Source organism: Solanum stenotomum, chromosome 10, assembly GCF_019186545.1.
Source record: "Solanum stenotomum isolate F172 chromosome 10, ASM1918654v1, whole genome shotgun sequence".
Lineage (NCBI taxonomy): Eukaryota > Viridiplantae > Streptophyta > Magnoliopsida > Solanales > Solanaceae > Solanum > Solanum stenotomum.
Window position 1 is genome coordinate 25,813,807 of NC_064291.1, and position 19,899 is coordinate 25,833,705.

The following is a 19,899-nucleotide window of genomic DNA, read 5'->3' on the forward strand; positions in this document are numbered from 1 at the left end:
AAGCTTCAGACCGTATGAACTTAGCCTTCTTTTGAGTAAATGATGTCAATGGAGAGGCAATCATAGAAAACCCCTCAACAAACCTTCTATAATAACCAACCAAACCCAATAAGCTTCTAATATTCAAAGGTCATAGAGGTCTAGGACAAATCTTGACCACACTAGTCTTATTAGGATTTACCTCAATACCCTTACTTGAAATAATGTGACCTAGAAATGCCACATACCTTAGCCAAAACTCACATTTTCTAAACTTTGCAAAAAGTTGTTGTTCCTTCAGGACTTGCAACGCAATCCTCAAATGATTGATGTGATCATCCTCACTTCTTGAATAAATCAAAATATCATCAACGAATACAATCACAAACATGTCAAGGTATTGTCTAAACACCCTATTCATCAAATCCATAAATGTTGCCGGAGCATTAGTCAAACCAAAGGACATCACCAAAAACACAAAATGACCATATCGAGTTCTAAAGGCCACTTTTAGAATATCATCTTCCTTCAAACTCACTTGGTGATAACCCGATCGGCGGTCATTCTTAGAAAAGTTACTCGCTCATTCGAGTTGGTCAAACAAATCATCTATCCTTGGAAGAGGATACTTATTTTTAACCTTAACCTTATTCAACTGTCGGTAGTCTATACACTTTCAAAGAGAACCATCCTTCTTTCTAACAAACAAGACTAGAGCACCCCATGGAGAGACACTCGATTGGATGAAACCCTTATCCAACAAATCTTCCATTTGGTCATTCAATTCTGTCAGAGCCATTCTATAAAGAGAAATATAAATAGGTCACGTATTTGGAAAAAGGTCAATACCGAAGTCTATTTCCCTTTTGGTAGGAATATTGGGTAGATCATCCGGGAATACTTTTGGAAACTTATTCACAATGGGGACCGACTCAAGAGTTGGGGATTCAAAATCTACATCCCTTACCCTAACTAGAGGGTAAATGCAACCCGTAGTAATCATTTTTCTAGCTTTACGATAGGAAACAAACTAACCCTTAGGCATAGAATTTCCTCTCTTCCATTCTACGATAGGCTCATTCGGAAACTGAAACTTGACTACAAGGGTTCTACAATCAATAGAAGAATAACATGAGTGAAATCAATCAATAACAACGATAACATCAATGTCTAGCATATCAAGCTATACCAAATCAACAAGAGTAACGTTATAGGATAAGGAGACGGGACATCTTCTATAGACCCTCTTAGCCACAACAGAATCACCAACATAGGTAGAGATAGAAAATGGATCTAACAACACATCTGAGAGAACATCAAATCTCATAGCAACATATGGCGTCACAAAAGACAAGGAAGCATCAGGATCAAGTAAAGCATAAACATCAAGTTTGAAGAATTTCAACATACTGGTAACCACATTGGGAGAACCCTCTTATTCACTACGAGTCTAAAGTGCATAAAACATGTTTTTCTTATGATCATTTTAACCTGAACCACTTGGACCGGGTGAAGGATAGGTTTAAGCACTACGACGACTATAATCTTAATTCTTAGCAACTGAAGGAATATTCCTTATCTTCTGATCCATCTTACCACAACTAAAACACGCATTGAACCGACTAGACATTTGCCCTCATGCTTTCTTCCACACTTAGCATAAGTAAACAGTAGAGACCCACTACCATTTCTTCCTTGAGGTTTAGGGTTAGATACCCTCTCATTTTTTAATTTTAGAAGAATTTAAGAGAAACCTTGCTGAGAAAACCTTTGTCGAAACCTTGAAAAACCACGTCCACCGGACATAGAGTATGAAGAGTTACCATCATCGGTTCTTGCCCTCTTTAGTTCCCTAGACTTCTTCTTATTATTTTCGTCCTTAATCTATTGAGCATGAACCACAAGGCGAGAAATATCCATTTCATGGACAAGCATAGCGGAACGACATTCTTTCACAACCAATTCGAACACTCCCAAAATGAACTTGCTCATCATTGCCCTAGAATCGGTAACTATAGAGGGACCACACTTCGACAACTGTGTGAATCTCAAAGAATATTATTTTACACTCATGTTCCCTTATTGGAGGTTAATAAACGCAAGCACCTTACCCTCCCTTATCTCAAGAGGAAAGAACCTATCAAGAAAAGCAGACTTGAACCTTTCCCATTCTATGGGACCCGCATCTTCTGATCTTGCTTCCTTTCATTGGTTGAACAAAATTTGAGCAATACCCGTATGTTTATAAGCGGCTAATTCCGCCTTTTCCACCAGTGTCACTCCCACAATGCCCAACACATTATAAACCTCATCAATAAACTCTTGAGGATCTTCCTCCACCTTAGAACCATTGAATTCCAGAGGATTCATCCTAGTGAAGTCCCTCACTCTAGATGCCACGGTACCCACATTTTGGTTCACATGGACCACAACCTCCCTATTGGCTTGGGCAGTCATGGCTTGAGCCAATACTTGAAAAGGAGTCCTAAACTTTGCATTAGTCATTTGCTCGGCCGAAGGGTCAATGGAGCTTGAGGAGCTTACGAAGGAGCTTCTTGACTCGCATTCTCTCCCTCATTCCTTATAGAAAAAGCTCTTCAAGTAGTCATATCACGTAGACCATCGGGTAAGAATTAGAAGAGAGACCTTATAGAGTTAAAATCTATCGCATGACTTAAAGTGAAGAAAAAAGTGAAGTTTCATATGCATCTTGTAGCCTCTCATTCATAAATGTGGCGCGATTCACACTTATGAACAAGACTCTACTCGACATGGTATTGAGACATCCTAGAACCATTCTAAACCTTGTGCTCTGATACCAAGTTTGTCATGACCCAGGGGTACCCCCCAAGATGTAACAATACGTACAAGACCCTGAGAGGCCTCATACAAGCCACTTAGCATTCATAGTCAATATAATAGAAATAGACGAGGTTTTTAAAACATTTCAACATAATCAAAGTATATCATTTCCAAGCGGAAGTCTAATACACTTGTCTCAAAAACCATCTAATACAAAAGAATCTTAGGGCACAACACATACAACAATGTTCAAAACATAAAATGAAAAGAACATAAAAAAGTAGTGGTCAAATCCTCAAATTCTATGTGAAATCATCAATCTTCAACCTTACCTGTACTATTGATCTTAGCCACGGGGATGAGAATCGAAACCGCCGGACCTTATATTTTGAAAAGAAATGTAGGTAAGAGTATGCGTTGGTACAAGAATGTACTAAATATGATAGTTTGCATAAATATAACCATTAAACAACATAAGTCATAAAGCATAATCAATACACATAATAGATCATCCTAACATAAGAGGATTACTTCTTGAAGTAACCTCAATTCATCCTTAGTCAAGACTTGGGTAAGCACCTCTAGTCTTACATATCATGGAAGGCAACTCAAGCAACAATCCAAGTTCATCATTCATCCTAGAATATTTTAATTTAACTTTAAAGATATGGGGAATCACATGTTTGCCTAACTATAATGGCTCTTGGGTACTCACCTTTTTCCTTGTTTCAAACGATCATGGGTACTGTCCTCTCATCATTTTTACTTTAGGATTAAGGCTAATCCCCAATTATCAACTTACATCATAGGAAGGTGGCTAGTCGCCTCAAGTCTTCTAACATAAGAATATGGGTAATTTCCTCATATCCTTCTCATGTAGAGGTCATAGAAAATCGCCTCTTGCCTCATCAATTTCATAGTTTTTTATCTTAGATTCATTTTAGGTGAGTAATCCTTTCAACCTTGAATCATTTAATGTGAGAAAGACTTTAACATTCATATATAGAAATCATGTGGGTAAATCCCTTCCACAACAATCACATCTAAAATAAAAAATTATCACATAAGCTTCACTCTGAAAGACATTCGATTCATATATCATCATATATGCTTCAATCTCAAAGAAATTCATAATGTATTTTATCAATCCTATAGAATACATCTAAATCCATAAATTCTCCTTTCATAGCATAAAACCCATTTACATCTATTTCTACTTAGAAACATGTGTTAGACATGGGTACATGGAAATTCATCATAAAAGAATTGAATCCACTCAATTCATGCATAATCAATCATGACTCACCCAATTGAATCAACATTCAGAAAGACCCACAACTTAGAAGAAAATCGTAACTCAAATTGGGGAATTCTACTTTTCAATTGGAGAACCTAGGGGCTCCATGGATGAAAAGCTATCATACATTGCTATCAAAGCCCACAAAAGCTTGGAGAAGGGAGACTTGAACTTGAGCCTTAGCTTACACCCTTCTTCTTGTTCAAGTTCTAGAGAGAGAAATATTTTGGAGAGGAAGAACCCAATTTCTTTTGGTGAATTTAAGATAATGCCTTGAATGGGTAAATTTTGGGGATATAATCACTTATATTGGGGTCCTAGGCTTGGGTAAAATGACATAGCTTTGATCTAAAGAAATTTGATAAAGACCCATATGTCCCTAAATTAAAAATTATCGAACACCCTTCACGAGATGCACCACGACCCATCAAGGACAACACGACCCGTTGTTGCTGCTATTGTTCTTGACCAATGGCTTGGCTTACCACACCTGAAACCCTTCTTCCCCCATAACCTTTACTATCGCTCGTAGTGGTTTTCACGAGCCGTCTAGTGGCTCTTACGGAGGGTTACCTTTTTGATGAGCTACTGCCTCCCCTCCATGACCATCACCACGGCTCATTGACCTCTTCACGTCCAGTTTGGGTGCTCGTGGGAGGAGAGGATTCCTTGGCCCTATTCTATGAGCCACCATGGGTAGCACCACTAGTCGTGGTGCCCTTCAAGGCCTATCTGGTCCTAAGTGAAAGTTGCCCAGGCTAAATTCTTTGGCACATGACTTGCCACTTTGCCCCTTGCTTGGTCTACTAGATTCTGAGGTGTTATACACAGTCCTTAATCTCAAAAATAAGTGTTCAGAAAATGAGAACTTTGTCATGCCACGACATTAAATAATGCCCTTCTTGGGAGGCAACCCAAGTCTTTACTTTTGTTTTTATTTCTTTTAATAACATGTGTTATGAGTGTAGGTTGAAAAGAAGTTGAAAGGTTGAAAAAGTAATATTATGCAATGCCAAAACCTAAATGACGATCCGCTGAAGGTGTTTAGTGGACTCATTCTTGTCCTACTTTTGAGCTTGAACATGTGGAAAAGTGTACTGTCAATTTCAGGGATTAGAGCTCCAAAAGGTGATCCGCAGTAGTACACCGTGGACTTCGTCGGGTGTACCAAATCATCCTTCATATTTGGTGTTAATGTAGGCATGTTCGACGAGCTTAAGCTCCAACTGGTGATTTGTTGAACACGTTCAGTGACATTAGTCATGACTACCGAACAAGTCTGATATAAAAAGACCAAGGATCTTTTTAAATTCAAAAATCAAACGCTTTGATAACTTGAAGCCTTTTCTTCTCCTTTCACTTGCATTACATTGTTCAAGAATTTGTGAGTCCATTGTGTCTGATTTCGAAGTTCTAGGATTGCTTTTACTTGCTTTGATTTTTAACCCAATGTCATTTCACTGATATTCTCGAGTTGTGCTTCTTATTAAGGTTGGTTTTCAATTTATGTTGAGAATTTTGAGCTTTAAATTGTAATGTTGGTATAGGATTGAAGCCCTTTGTTGATTTTGATTGTTAGATTTTATTGAGTAGCTTTGTATTGTGCGTATTGAATTGTGCCCATGATCTGATTGCCTTAGTTGTGCCTATAAATTTCTAATCTTGAATGTGTTGGTTAAATTGTGAAATTTAACTAGTATATATTATGATTTTGAGTTTTATTGGATGTGAATGAAGTCTGATGTAACCCAACATTTACCTGATTGCATGATTTGGCCCAATGATAGATAGAGTGATGACTTTTTAAGGACAAATCATTAATTTAAGCAATACATTGCTATATCTGGGGGAAATCTGAGTACTAATGGCTAGATGAGAATATAGGTGGGTTGTAATGATATAGGGAAACTAGTTTTTGTTGCGTATGTTGGGTATAGCTGTAGAAACTAGACATCCGACTGAGCATTTCCTATTTAGTGGGCTTGTCTTAGCTCGCCAAGGAGGTTAGAAGAGTTGTTGATTAAGCCCTAGCTCTCCATGTTGAGTGAATATATGACCTTGGCTAACTGTCCCATTCGGTGAGCTTATCATAATCTTCCAAATCCTCTTGGTAAATCACTGAGTTGGAGAGGATATTTCCCTTGAGGCCTGTGTCTTTGCATTTTACATTGTCATTTTCGGTGGACTTGTCTTAGCCCACCAAAACAAACTTAGTGAATTGCCGAGTTGGAATTGAATCCATCCTTTGTGATTCATTCTTGAGCTACTTGCTATTGTCTGATTTGGAGAGCTCACTAGAGCTTGCCGATCTTGTTAGGCGATCTGCCTTCCCATTAGGTGAGGCTCGTTGTCACGACCCGGGAGCACCCCCTAGTCGTAACCGGCGTACTCGACCTCGAAGAGGTCTAATACAAGCCTCTTAGCATTCATTCATCGCANTTCCGGGTCGTTACACTCGTGATAGTTTTGTAATTTCTATTCTACATGAGTTTGATTTCAACTAATATTCACAAATCCTATGTTTGAATTTCTGCTTTGTAGATTATGGCACGTACAAAAGGAAAACAAATGGTGACAACTGACACAGAGTCAGACAGAGACTCTGATATAGAGTTAGACAGAGACTCTGACATAGAGTAGACTCTCCTCCTCTTTTGAAGAAACACAGGGGCATATTTATTAATCAGCCTTCAAAGGCTCCTTGGTAACGACAATCCACCACTCCACATGCACCAGTACATGAGAGGGTGAAACCTAAAAAGGGAGTTGTACAAAAGAGGATGGATATCCGGTCCAAATTGGTCCAACGTTCCCCCACACAGGAACCAACCTCTACGGATCTCCCAATAATAGCTCCAACAGCCTTAATAGGGCTTAATGCTGCTGGAGAATGTACTATTCTCTTGGAGAGAAGGCTCTCCATAGACAGAGTCATGAGCGAGCACCCAAATATTTAGGATACCATTCAATTCGATTGGTTTGAAGGGTTAACAAAGGCATGAACCCCTATGTTCCTGCTTGGGTGTGTGAATTTTACATAGCACATGCTCAGTCCCTACCAAAGAAGTCGAATGGTACAATTTTGAATCTGCTAGAAGAAGTGGAAGTGAGTGGCATGAAAGTGCAATGCCATGCTGGGCCATTAACATGTCACAAGTACAACAACATTGTAGTAAGATATGTATTCACTCTTGATGTGACATGACTTAGATTGGTTGAAAGGGTGGTTGGCCCCGCTTATTTTTTATTCTTCTCCCTTATGGAAGGATGATGGTGCCCGAATTGAGAAAAATGATTTGAACATGGTAGCACGATATTGATTTGGCTTAATGAGCAATAACATTATGCCCGCGCAAAATGAGTATGTCCTTTGCTTAACCCATTTGTTGGAAAAAGCAAAACTACGCCTCTTGAGAAAAATTGCCCCTACATTTTCACCTAAAATCCTTTTTGAAGAATTGTGATGTTTGAATAGCCAACTTAGGCAAAAAACATAAGTTGGGGTTGTGGATAGGAAGGAGGAATGAAAGTCAAGTAAAGGACAAAGAAAGATGGAATGAGACTCAATATTGAAGTTTGTTACAAGAAGGAACCCCTCCTTATAAAAAAAAGAGAGAGTCGTTGTGATTAAAATGCTTTGGGAATATGGAAATGAAAAATACAAGTGATGAAATAAAAGGTATTCGAAATAAATTGAGTGAAAGTAAAATTTTGAGTTCAGAAATGAAAAAGAATTAAAGAAACTTGAGAAGGAGTGAAGATGATTGCAACATCGCTTTAAAAGGTTAAGTCACAGAGAAAAATTTACAATACCTTAACCCTCACATTAAAATCCTAAAAGATCATTGAGATCTTACATGAATTAGGTTATGTGATGATTAGAAAATATGGGCAAACCTATGGGACAAAGCTTGCATGTATTTCTCTTTTAAGATAGTGGGATTTGCATTGATTACTTATTTATTTATTGATTTCCTTTGTGAGAGCATGAAATCTTTCTTGATTTGAGGGGACTTGAATGTATTTTTTGAAACATGGTGTTGCATTAGAGAAGAAGATAAAGTGAGCTTGAGCTTGTGTGGAAACCAGCTAGTCATCATTTGAAGCTTTTTTTTTTTATCATGAATCAGTGTTGCATGTTCTTAAGAATAGTCTTGTAATGGCACTTGCATGTTAGCTCTCAATAAATATTGTTGAAGAAACCCTTATTGATCTAATTGTGTTCTTGATTTATTTGAGGACAAGCAAAAGTTTAACTGAGGGTGTTGATGAATGGTAGATTCTCACTCATTTGAGGTCTATTTAGCTCAATAATTAGTTTCCTCAATGCCTAATTTTGTCCTATTGTTATAATATCTTGATAATTTGAAGCTACGATGGCTAATGGACAAGGCAAGGATGAATGATTGAAAGAATGGCCAAAAATGCAAAATGAAGTTCAAACTATACATTGATGATCGCGAAAACAAGAACGGCGGATCTCCTAGTGAGCATGACCTTACCTAAATGGATAGTGCAGAACACTTGGGCCTATCGAGATAGGTTGGAGAACTCCAAATAAAAAAGTGACTCACCGAATGAGAAAGGCCACCTTGCTGATCATCACCGAAAATGACAGTGCAACGAGAAAAATTAAAGACTCGGAATGCGAAGAAAGGTGGTATTCGATTATTCACTAAACATGAAATACAAACTCAAACGAGCTCGCCAACTGATGTTCAAACTTCTAAAGCCTAAAGTAAGAAAAGGTGAGCTGAAGCTCGATTGGCGATTCACGGAAGGAGCTCGGTTCGCCTGACTAATGTCGTCGAATGAAACACACATTGAGGTTTTGGGCCAAATTTTTGGAAACTATAAATATCCCAATAGAGAAAAAATATATAGTTCCAAAGTTAAGACTTTGGAGAGTTCTGAATATTTTGAGTTGTGAGAGAAACACTTTACCATTGTGCAGAACACTTTTTAGCTTTTGGGGTTTTTCAACTTTATTCTTGAATTTGACAAATTGAAGTTGAATCCAAAGTGGATTTGCTTGTAATTGCTTAATTTCATGCTATCCATGGTTGCTTTTATGGAAGGTATATTTTTTTGCTTTTTATGATTGGTGGGAAAAACCCCTAGACCTAGCAGTGCAATTATGCGGTTGGGTCTTGATATAATGTAGTGAATATTGTGTTATTTTCTTTTTCTCTAATGTTTGTGCATGAGTTTGGGCTAATTACAATGGGGTTAATTCATGGGTTAAGGTTGCAAACTTAATTCCAACTTTTGATCTCTAGTTGATGCTCGAAAGGGATTGATTGGAGTGGTTAATTAGTCTGATACTAGCAATTTAGGTTTAATATTTGTAACTTGATTGAAAATAGAGGTTATGAGTTGGATCTATTTGCCATATTTGTGCATCGAAAGAGAGAATAAAGTAAGGTATTATGGATTTTTATATTGGAATATAGATGAGACCAAAAGGAGATTCTATGCATAGATGCTTTGAGATCGAAAGATGATTAGCATAATTAAAGATGACCTAGCCTATTCATGAATGTTAATCATTATGGAGTAGCACAATTCCCCTACGTGACATTGATTTCACATCTTCGTACCCCTAGTTTACTTGTTAACTCTTGAATCATCCAAAATCTTTGCTAACTTGTGAAAATTGATAACAGAAGCTTTTTATTAAATTGGTGGTATCATCCACCAAGTTGTTTTTACTATTACAAATGAATGATTATACAATCCAAATTTCTTGATATGAATTCTCTATGATATACCATTCTTTGTGGGATTCGACCCTGATTCTTAGTTGGGTATTTTTATTGACAATGACTGATAACTCTTTTAATTGATTTTATGGAGGACATTGGAGCATTATTTAATAAACTAGCCACTAGTGGGAAAGGTAGGAGCATGGGACTCTACATTAGTGAAACAATGTAAGCACAATTATGCATTAGTACATAAAATGTATTAAGTATGATAGCAATACATAAGAGTTATGAAATCATGCTAAAAATAATTTTCCATGAAATGCAATGACCAAGCTAAATCGTAATATTAAAGTTTATAAAACATAATCATGGTCAATGTAAGCTTAACTTTGATGAGACAGGGATTTCGACTCATTTAGGGCTTATTATTCAAGGATTTAGTGTCCTCAATGTCTATTTTATGCTCATAAGTGATGTTAATTATTGATATGCAGCAATAAAGGCTTAGGAGTGAGGCAAGGACATTATGATGCAAAAATGAGTGAAAAAGTTGAAGAAAAGCAACGCTTGAGCTCACCAAAGCAACTCGACGACTCGTCGAGTGGGCTTCCAACTCACCTAAAGTTCCTGCACACTAGACCATGGACAAAACCAATTTGGCGAGCAAATGGGAAATTCAGTGACGCGCCGAATGCATCAGCGATAGTGACCGAGCTCGCCAAAAGTTCCAGAATAATTTGATGGAGAGGCCAAACCAAAAGGCGAGAAGAAGAGCAACTCAGTGGATCAGTGAACTGGTCGCCAATCATGACTTACTTCGCTGAGGTTACTCCGTGCTAAAATTTTGGGAACATATAAATACAATTCTTGAAAGAAGAAAAAAAAGTCTCCATACTGTTTACTTCTGGATTTTTGAGAGTTTTTACATTGTAGAACATTGTCTTTAATCTTTTAGAACAGATTGTAAGATTTTATCTTTGATTTCAACATTTGGGAATTGCTGATCGTTAGCAAATCAGATGGAAAACTTTGTTGGTAACGATTTCTTGCATTTCATTATGCTTAGCTAAAACCCCTTACTTTAGGGGTGTGATTATGTAGTCAAATAGGTTAATCCTCTAATGGGTGTTGTTAGTTGGTCATTTTAATATTGTCTTGAAGTGGGTTCAATTAATTGTTCTTATTTTAATTGAGGAATTGTAGTTGCAAATTCAATTCTAGCTTAGTTCTATATGCTTGCTTGAGAAAGAGGTAATAGAGTAGAATGATTAATTCATAGTTGTATTGATTGTGTCTTTAAAATATATCTTGAGAAAGTGGGTTTGATTATGTCTTTATAAACCCAGCTTGCATGAGTGGGTTAATTAACGAAATGGGTTGTTTGGCTATGTTATTCTTGTTGAGGTTCCAAAGAACTCACTTGAAGCACCATAGTTGATTTAGAAATTGCTACTGTACTCCAAACCTAGCCTACCCATTGACATTCAACAATTTTAAGCAATTAGTAACCACCCATTACGCATAATTATGATTCGACTGATCACATTCATAAGGTTCAATCTGTAATACTTTACCTCTCGTGTTATGTAATCGTTGTCTTAAATTGGTTACCAAATCCCCCCTATTTGATATTAATCGTGGAAACTTTGTGATTTGTTTTAATGCTTCAAAACTTGTACTTCTACAAATAATTAGGACACATTTGTACTTCTTAATTGAATTCTTTACCGTATCACTACATGTGGGATCGACCCCAACTCTTTGTTGGGTTTACACTTTTTAGAGACCGCTACACTTAGAATTGGATGAAGTGTAGTTGAGTGTTATAAAAAATGGCGCTGCCGTAGAGTGGTTTTTAGAATTCTTTTATTGAAGTATATTCATGAACTAATTTTATTGTAGTTGAATTGTCTTATTTATGTTCTTGTGTTGCTCTAAAACATGTGATGAAATTAGTGTAAATGAGAGTAACGCCAGCCAACTTGGGAACAGTGAAGACATTGGGAATGTGCATGATGTCAACAAAGATCAGTTGGGAAGTGCGAGTGCTATTCGATTGCCCCTAATTGTGGGCAATGCGGTGTTTCATGTAACCAGCACAATGTTACAACTATTGCAAATGAAGGGTCTCTTTGGAGGACTTGCTCATGAGGACCCTCATGACCATATCCGAAACTTCGTTGATGTATGTTGGCCGTTTTCCTTCAAGGACATCACTCAAGAGTCAGTCTGAATCCGTTTGTTTCCCTTTTCTCTAATGGGGGAAACAACGAAGTGGTTGACCAAACTACCAAGGGATTCAATCACTTCTTAGGAGGAGCTCACAGAGGTGTTTTATGAAAGGTTTTTCCCTCCTTTGAAGATGGTTAAGTTGAGGGATAATATTCAAAACTTCAAGCAAATTAATGGTGAACCTATCCATGAGATATGGTTCAGGTTCCCAAAGTTGCTGCTCCAATGTCTGACTCATGAGTTTCCAGACAATGTGTTATTGTAATATTTCTACCGGAGTCTTGACACGATCAACAAAGGTGTTGCATACCAACTCATTCGGGGTGGAATCATGAGACAACCGTTTGGCATAACATCAACCCTTCTTGATGAGATGAAGAAAATTAATCGTGCATGGTTGATATACCGTGCGTTTACGGTATTTTTGATGCATTTCACTTAGATTTTGTCTGTGTATTAAGCTATTTTGTTGTTAGAAATAATGTTTTCATGAAGTCTTTTGCAGGAAATTGGGTTGGAAGCGGTTGATAGAAAATGGGACTGAAATTAGCAGCCGCAGCAACCAACGGAGCCAACCACGGACCATAGGTCCAGTAGAGGCCCATAGGTGGCGCATCATAGGTGGAAGATGAGGGAAATCTGACCAAGTGTGGAACCATGAAGCTAACAACGGACCATAGGTCAAGTGATGACCCCTCCTGCACATCCGTCATTTAGGATCAGAAAGTTGAAGTTCCAGTACCTGCTTTATTTTCCAAGTGTTGGTCCATAGAGGTAGACCAGGACCGTAGGTCGAACCACGGTCCGTAGGTCATGCCGTCAGTCGAAACCACGTCCTAGACTAATTTTCCTTATTTTGTTTCCTAGTTGGTTTAAGGTTTTGTTTTCTATAACTATTAGTTGTTATTCCCATTTTTGGGAGTTAGACAATATTGTATATTTTTGTTTTGGTCTTTTGGAATTATTTTGAAAACTCTTAGCAATTTAATATCTGGAAGTTGGTTTATGCAATTTGCACTTTGAATTTCAATTCAAGATTTTGATTTTCTTCTATTGGAATTGTAAGTTCATGAATTATATTAACCTAATTATGATTTGTGAACTATCAAGCAATGAGTCGCTAAATCCACAACAAGGTTTGTGGGAACCATTAGTAATAAACAAAGTATGAATAATAATTAAGTAATTTTTGTATAGTGTTTATGCATGTATTATTAATCTTTTCGTTTAGCAGTCTTTCTAGAGGTGTGCAATGTTAGAACTCGTCTCGTTCCTACTTTCCCTACTAAGGGGGTAATGAATGAGAAAAAGATTATACAATAGAGATTTAATTAATGATTTGTTGCTATCTAATAGTCTGACTTTAATCAATTAAGAAAAGGGTGAATACCCTAAGTTAATTGACACGATGACTAATCTGGGTGAATGTAAGGGTTAGTAAAGCACACATTCGTAGATTTACCAAGTCACGAGTGAAAGTTCCTACTAAGATTACCAATCACGTAGGGATACATAACTTATTGGCCTTGCATGTCAAACACTAGGATACAATTACTATTATTAGGATTATTGCGTTAAAAGCTTGTGGGGAACACACATACCCTAGTTTCCATCTTCTATTGATATCTCAAACTGTGATTTTTATTTATTTGTTACTTATTGGTTCAAATCAAGAATCTGTTACTCTAGTTACAAATAAAACATGTTTACTTTTCTCAGAAATAGTTTGACTAAAAAGAGATAATTGTGAGTTAAGTTTAAGTGTAAACCATATTCTTCGTGGGATCGACCCTTACAAGTTTGGTTCTTTACTTGATAACGATCGCTTATTGAACTTTATTAAAGTATTTCCTGATTTTACATTTTGTTTTGTTTTGTTTTTGTTTTCTACAGGTTTCAACTCTAGTGTATGCAAAGTACACAGAGTCGAGACGAACCCTTGACCTTGTACGATCCTGAACTGAGAAGAACTATGAGGAAAATGAATAATCAAGGGATAATAAAAAATCTAATCAAAGAGGGTCTAGGAGATGGAGTTGAATTACAGCCTCCTGGGGTTGTTAATGTGCCCACTCAAGTTCATAGTGGTAATCTAATCGGAAATGCAGAGAGGGTGCAGACTTCGCCAGCACCAAGGTTTCGTGATAACTACAGGGCTGGCTATGATACAGTTGGATTAGATGGGCGTATTGTTCTCCCTCCGCTACCTCTAGGACATACATTTGTGGTGACCAACAACCTTATACAAATGCTTACAACAAGAGGGTTGTTTGCTGGCTTGGCTTTGAAAGACTCATACACTCACATGGCTAAATTTTCAAGTGTCTGTAAGAGTTGCGTATGATGACCGGAGTTGGATATGGATGTTATAGATTTTATAGTAGTCCCATTGATGTTGACTGGTCATGTTGCTATGTGGTTTTCTGAGCTTCCTTATAATCAATCTACACATGGAACAAATTGCATAAGGTATTCGTAGCAAAGTATTTTCCGGTGTCCAAGAAGTTAAATCACAAGGATAAACTTAATAACTTCATAGCATTACCTTGAGAGTCCATAAGCAGTTCATGGGATAGGTTCACTAGATTCATAAGGAGTGTCCTGAATCACTGCATAGATGATGAGCCACTGAAGATGTACTTCTATAGAGGATTGCTGGAGGGTCATATGGTGAGTACACTTTTCAGGAGATCGCTCTTAAACTTGAGAGGATTTCCCAAAACAATAAGGCATGGAGCACTAGAAAGGCAAATACTAGAAGGAGCATGTTTACTGTCAAAACTGCACCAAGTCAATCCAATGATGACATTCGTGAAGAGATGCCCCAAATGAGGACAGAACTGGATTTGGTATTGAAACATGTTAGTGTAAATGTAGAAAAGGTGAATGCGGTAAATTATCTAACTAGAACTCCACCACCACCAGTTGCGGAATGTTACTATGAGGAGGATTCAAATTTAATGAATGATTAGATAGGTGTTTCTGAACCAACTCCCAAGGTTCCAATTCGGATAATTGGCGCCAAGGTTAAGGAAACCAAGGTTGGAACTATGGAAACTACAACCATGAGGGAAACTATGTCTGGTATGGGATCTACAATCGTGATAACAACTACAACTGAATTAACTATGGCAACAAGAATGAGAGAGTTGGGCCCTCTGTTCCACCTAGTAATAGAGAATTTGGTAATAGAGAGGGTGGTAATAATGTGAATTGCATTGAAGATATGGTGCAAAAGATCATGAAGAAGTTTCATGCAACACATGAAAATGTGAAAAAGATGTTTATTGACTTATCTGGGATTGGTTAGAAAGTTGATGCCCATGCAGTGTCGATCAAGCAACTTGAGCAACATTTTAGTCAGTTGTCCACTACTGTAAACCCACGTCAGCCTGGAACACTTCCTAACAACACCATCCAAAATTCGAAAAATGATAAGCATTGTATGACAGTCACTACTCGCGGAGGAAAACAAACTATTGATCCTCCCATTTCGTCCGAGGTTGAAAGAGTGGTAGAAAAAGATATGGATGAGATTTACGTTAGTGGAGAGTCGAAAGATGCTACAGAAAAGGAAGTGGAATTGACCCAAAAAGTTGTTCCCACACTTAGTCCTCCACCACCCTTTCCACAGAGGTTAGTGAAAAAGACATGAAAATATCGCAAGCTCATAACTATGTTGAAACAACTTTCCATTAATGTTCTGTTGATAGAAGCTTTGGAGAAAATGCCTGGGTATGAAAAATTCATGAAGGACTTGGTGACCAAAAAGAGGGCTGTAAGTTTTGAGAATGATGAGAGGTTGCAACATTGTAGTGCTATTGCTACTACGTCAGTTGTGCAAAAGAAAGAGGATCCTGAAGCTTTCACTATTCCTTGTACCATTGGTATGATGCACTTTGAAAAGGCCTTGCGTGATTTGGGTGCAAGCATTAATTTGATGCCATTGTCAATTTATAAGAAGTTGGGTTTAGGAGCTCCAAAACTGACTAAGATGTGTTTACTTATAGCTGGTGGAAACGTGAAGAGGCCCATTGGAGTGTGTTACATGATGTCCTTGTGAAAGTAGAGTCATTCATCTTTTCGGTGGACTTTGTGATTTTAGATTGTGAGGTTGATTTTGAGGTACCCATCATCTTAGGGAAACCATTTCTTGCTACTAGGCGTGCATTCGTTGATATGGAGACAGGGCAGATGAAGTTCCAATTAAATAATGAGGAGGTAACTTTTAACATCTGTAGGTCTATGAAGCATGAAAGTGATCTTAAATCGGTATCTGTGGTAAATCACATTGTGGGGAAAGAATCTAACGTGTCCATTGAGGAAAGGTTAGGTGTTGATACGCTAGCAGCGGTGATGATGAATTTTTACAGTGATGGTATTGATGAGTTCGATGAGCTAGTTGCTGCACTTGATAGGTTTTAGTTTCGTTTCAAGCCAAAACGGTTGGAACTAGATATGAAGAATCATGACACCCCACATACAAAACCGTCTGTTGATGTGCCTCCAAAATTGGAACTTAAGGTTTTTCCATCACACTTGCGGTATGTATTCTTGGGTTAAAATAGCACTTTCTTTGTCATCATTGCTGCTAAGTTGAGTGAAGAGCAAATTGAGGCCTTAGTATCAGTATTAAAGTGGTTTAAGAGGGCTATTAGATGGACTATTGCGGACATTATTGTGATTCCTCCATGCATTTGTTCTCACAAAATTCAACTCATGCCGGTCAGCAAGCCTAGTATTGAGCATCAAAGGAGACTAAATTCCCCTATGCAAGAGGTTGTGAAAAAGGAGATTATTAAATTGTTGGATTCTGGAGTCATATATCCCATTGCTGATAGTAGTTGGGTCTGCCCCGTTCAGTGTGTGCCAAAGAAAGGAGGGATCACTATGGTTACTAATGCTAAAAATGAACTTGTTTCGATGAGACCAGTGACATGGTGGAGAGTGTGTATGGACTATCGCAAGCTAATTGTATGGACGGAGAAAGATCACTTTCTGATGCCTTTTATGAATCAGATGTTGGATCTTCCTGCTGGTTAGGGTTGGTATTGTTTTCTAGATGGGGATTCGGGCTACAATCAAATCGCCATAGCTCCGGAAGACCAAGAGAAGACAACCTTCACTTGTCCTTATGGGACTTTTGCCTTCAAAAGGATGTCATTCGGGTTATGTAATGCTCTAGTGACCTTTCAGTGGTGTATTATGTCGATATTTTCAGATATGGTGGAGGACACGATAGAGGTATTTATGGATGATTTCTCTTTAGAGGTGACTCGTTTGATGTTTGTTTGGCACATTTGGCAGATGTACTGGAATGGTGTGTAGATTGCAATCTTGTGCTCAACTAGGAAAAGTGCCACTTTATGGTAAAAGAGGGTATAATTCTGGGTCATCAGATTTTGCAGAACGGTATTGAGGTTGAAAGAGCCAAAGTTAAGGTAATCGAAAAACTTCTACCACCCATCTCTGTAAAAAGTGTTTGATGTTTTCTTGGGTATGCAGGTTTCTAACGAAGATTCATAAAAGATTTCTCAAAAATTACACACCCATTGTGCAGGCTACTCGAAAAGGTGTGTGAGTTTAATTTTGATGATTCCTGTCTGAGAACATTTGGAGGGTTAAAAGAAAAGTTAACCTTGACACCTATTATTATTTCACCAAATTGGGGACAACTGTTTGAATTGATATGTGATGCAAGTGGGGTGGCGCATGGTGTAGTATTTGGATAGAGGCGAGAGAAGATTCTTCATCTGATTTATTATGCCAGCAAACTCTGAATGTGGCTCAAAAGAACTATAACATGACTGAACATGAACTCCTTGTTGTGGTTTTCGCATTCGAGAAATTAGATCATGCTTGCTTGGTACTAAGGTCATAGTGCATACTGACCATTCTACATTGAGGTATCTGATGGCTAAAAAAAGATGCAAAACCAAGCTTGATTAGATGGGTGCTTTTGTTGCAAGATTTTGATTTTGGGGTAAAGGATATAAATGGAACAGAAAATCAAGTCGCCGATCATTTGCCCAAATTGGAGAACGAAACTATGTTGAAGTTAGGAGATGGGGCTGAGATTGATGATGCATTTCTTGATGAACAGGTATTGGCTACTTCTTATGATTTTATCCGTTGGTTCACGGATTTTTCTAAACTACTTGGCAAGCAATTTGGTTACATCAGATTTGTCATTCCACAAAAGGAAAATGTTTATGTCTGATGTGAAGAAGTTCTTTTGGGATGAGCCTCACTTGTTTCGTGTTTGTGCTGATAGGATTATTCGTCGTTGTGTGCCAGAGATTGAGATGATGAGTATACTCGAGGCATGTCATTCATCGCCTATTTGTAGGTACCATAGTGGTCTTCTGACTGCTCATAAGATTTTGCAGTGTAGGTATTACTGGCCTACCATCCACCAAGATGCTCACGATTTCGCCAAGTCTTGTGATCGTTGCCAACGAGAAAGAGGAATTTCAAAGAAGAAAAAACTACCTATGAACCCGATATTGGTGATTGAGTTATTCGATGTTTGGTGTCTTGATTTCATGGGTCCGTTTGTGAGTTCACATGGGATGAAGTATATTCTTGTTGCAGTTGACTATGTATCAAACTGGGTGGAAGCAATTGCGCTTTCAAACAATGAGGGAAAGAGTGTCACCACATTCCTGAAAAAGAGTATATTTTCCAGATTTGGTACTCCTAGGGCAATTATCAGTGATGGAGGTTCTCACTTTTGTAACAAGTTTTTCAAGTCATTGCTAGAGAAATATGGTGTTCGTCACAATGTACCCACTCTGTATCATCCGCAGTCTAGTGGGCAAGTTAAGGTGTCAAATAGAGAGATAAAGCAAATCCTTGCAAAGACTGTAAACACTAACAGAATGGATTGGTCAAGAAGGCTTGATGATGCTCTATGGGATTATCTCACCGCTTTCAAGACTCCCATAGGTATGTCCCCTACCAACTTGTATATGGGAAGTCGTGTCATTTTCCTATAGAGCTACAGCATACAGCAATGTGGGCACTCAAGAAGTTGAATTTGGATTGGGGTGCCGCTTCAAGTCAAAGAGTGAATGAGATAAATGAGCTTGGTGAGTTTTACCTAAAAGCATATGAGAGTTCAGCCATGTACAAGGAAAAGATGAAGAAGTACCATGATCAAAAGATTGAAAAGCACAAATTTGGTGTCGGTGATTTGGTGCTCATATTTAACTCAAGGTTGCGCTTGTTTCCTGACGAACTCAAGTCCAAGTCGACCAAGCCATTCAGAGTAACCCAAGTATTTCCACATGGAGTAGTTGAACTCGAAATAGGGAAGGAACGAGGTTCAAGATGAATGGTCAAAGAATAAAAATCTACTTAGGAAAATCTGAGAGTAGCAATGAAGTGGTAGAGGAACGGGATCTTAGTGAAGTCTGAGTAACTAAGATGTGTGCGTCGTGCCGTGACGTTAGATCAAGTGCTGCTTGGGAGGCAACCCAAGATGTAAATTCTAGCCAACTATAGGTGTTTTTATTTTCGATATAGGGAGTTTTCTTAAATTTGTAATTTTCTAGATAGTTGTTTATTAATTTTTGTTTTTAGTGTTGGCTAGATATAGATAGAATAGAGTCAGTGACTAAAATTTGTCATGAAAATGCGAAAAAAAGTCATAAGCTTTGCTACGTGTGCAGGGACGAAGAGGCAAAATCTGCAGAAAAGCTAATGCAGTGATCTACGAGTCCCATCGACGATTCGTTGGTCCACCCACAGACCATGGATGGCATCTGTAGATCCCATGTACGTTTTCTAAATTTTTCTAAGTGTTAGACTAGACCACAGAACCCATTGACGGACCTAGGTCGACCCATAGACTGTTGACAGGTTTTCGTGGGTCCAAGT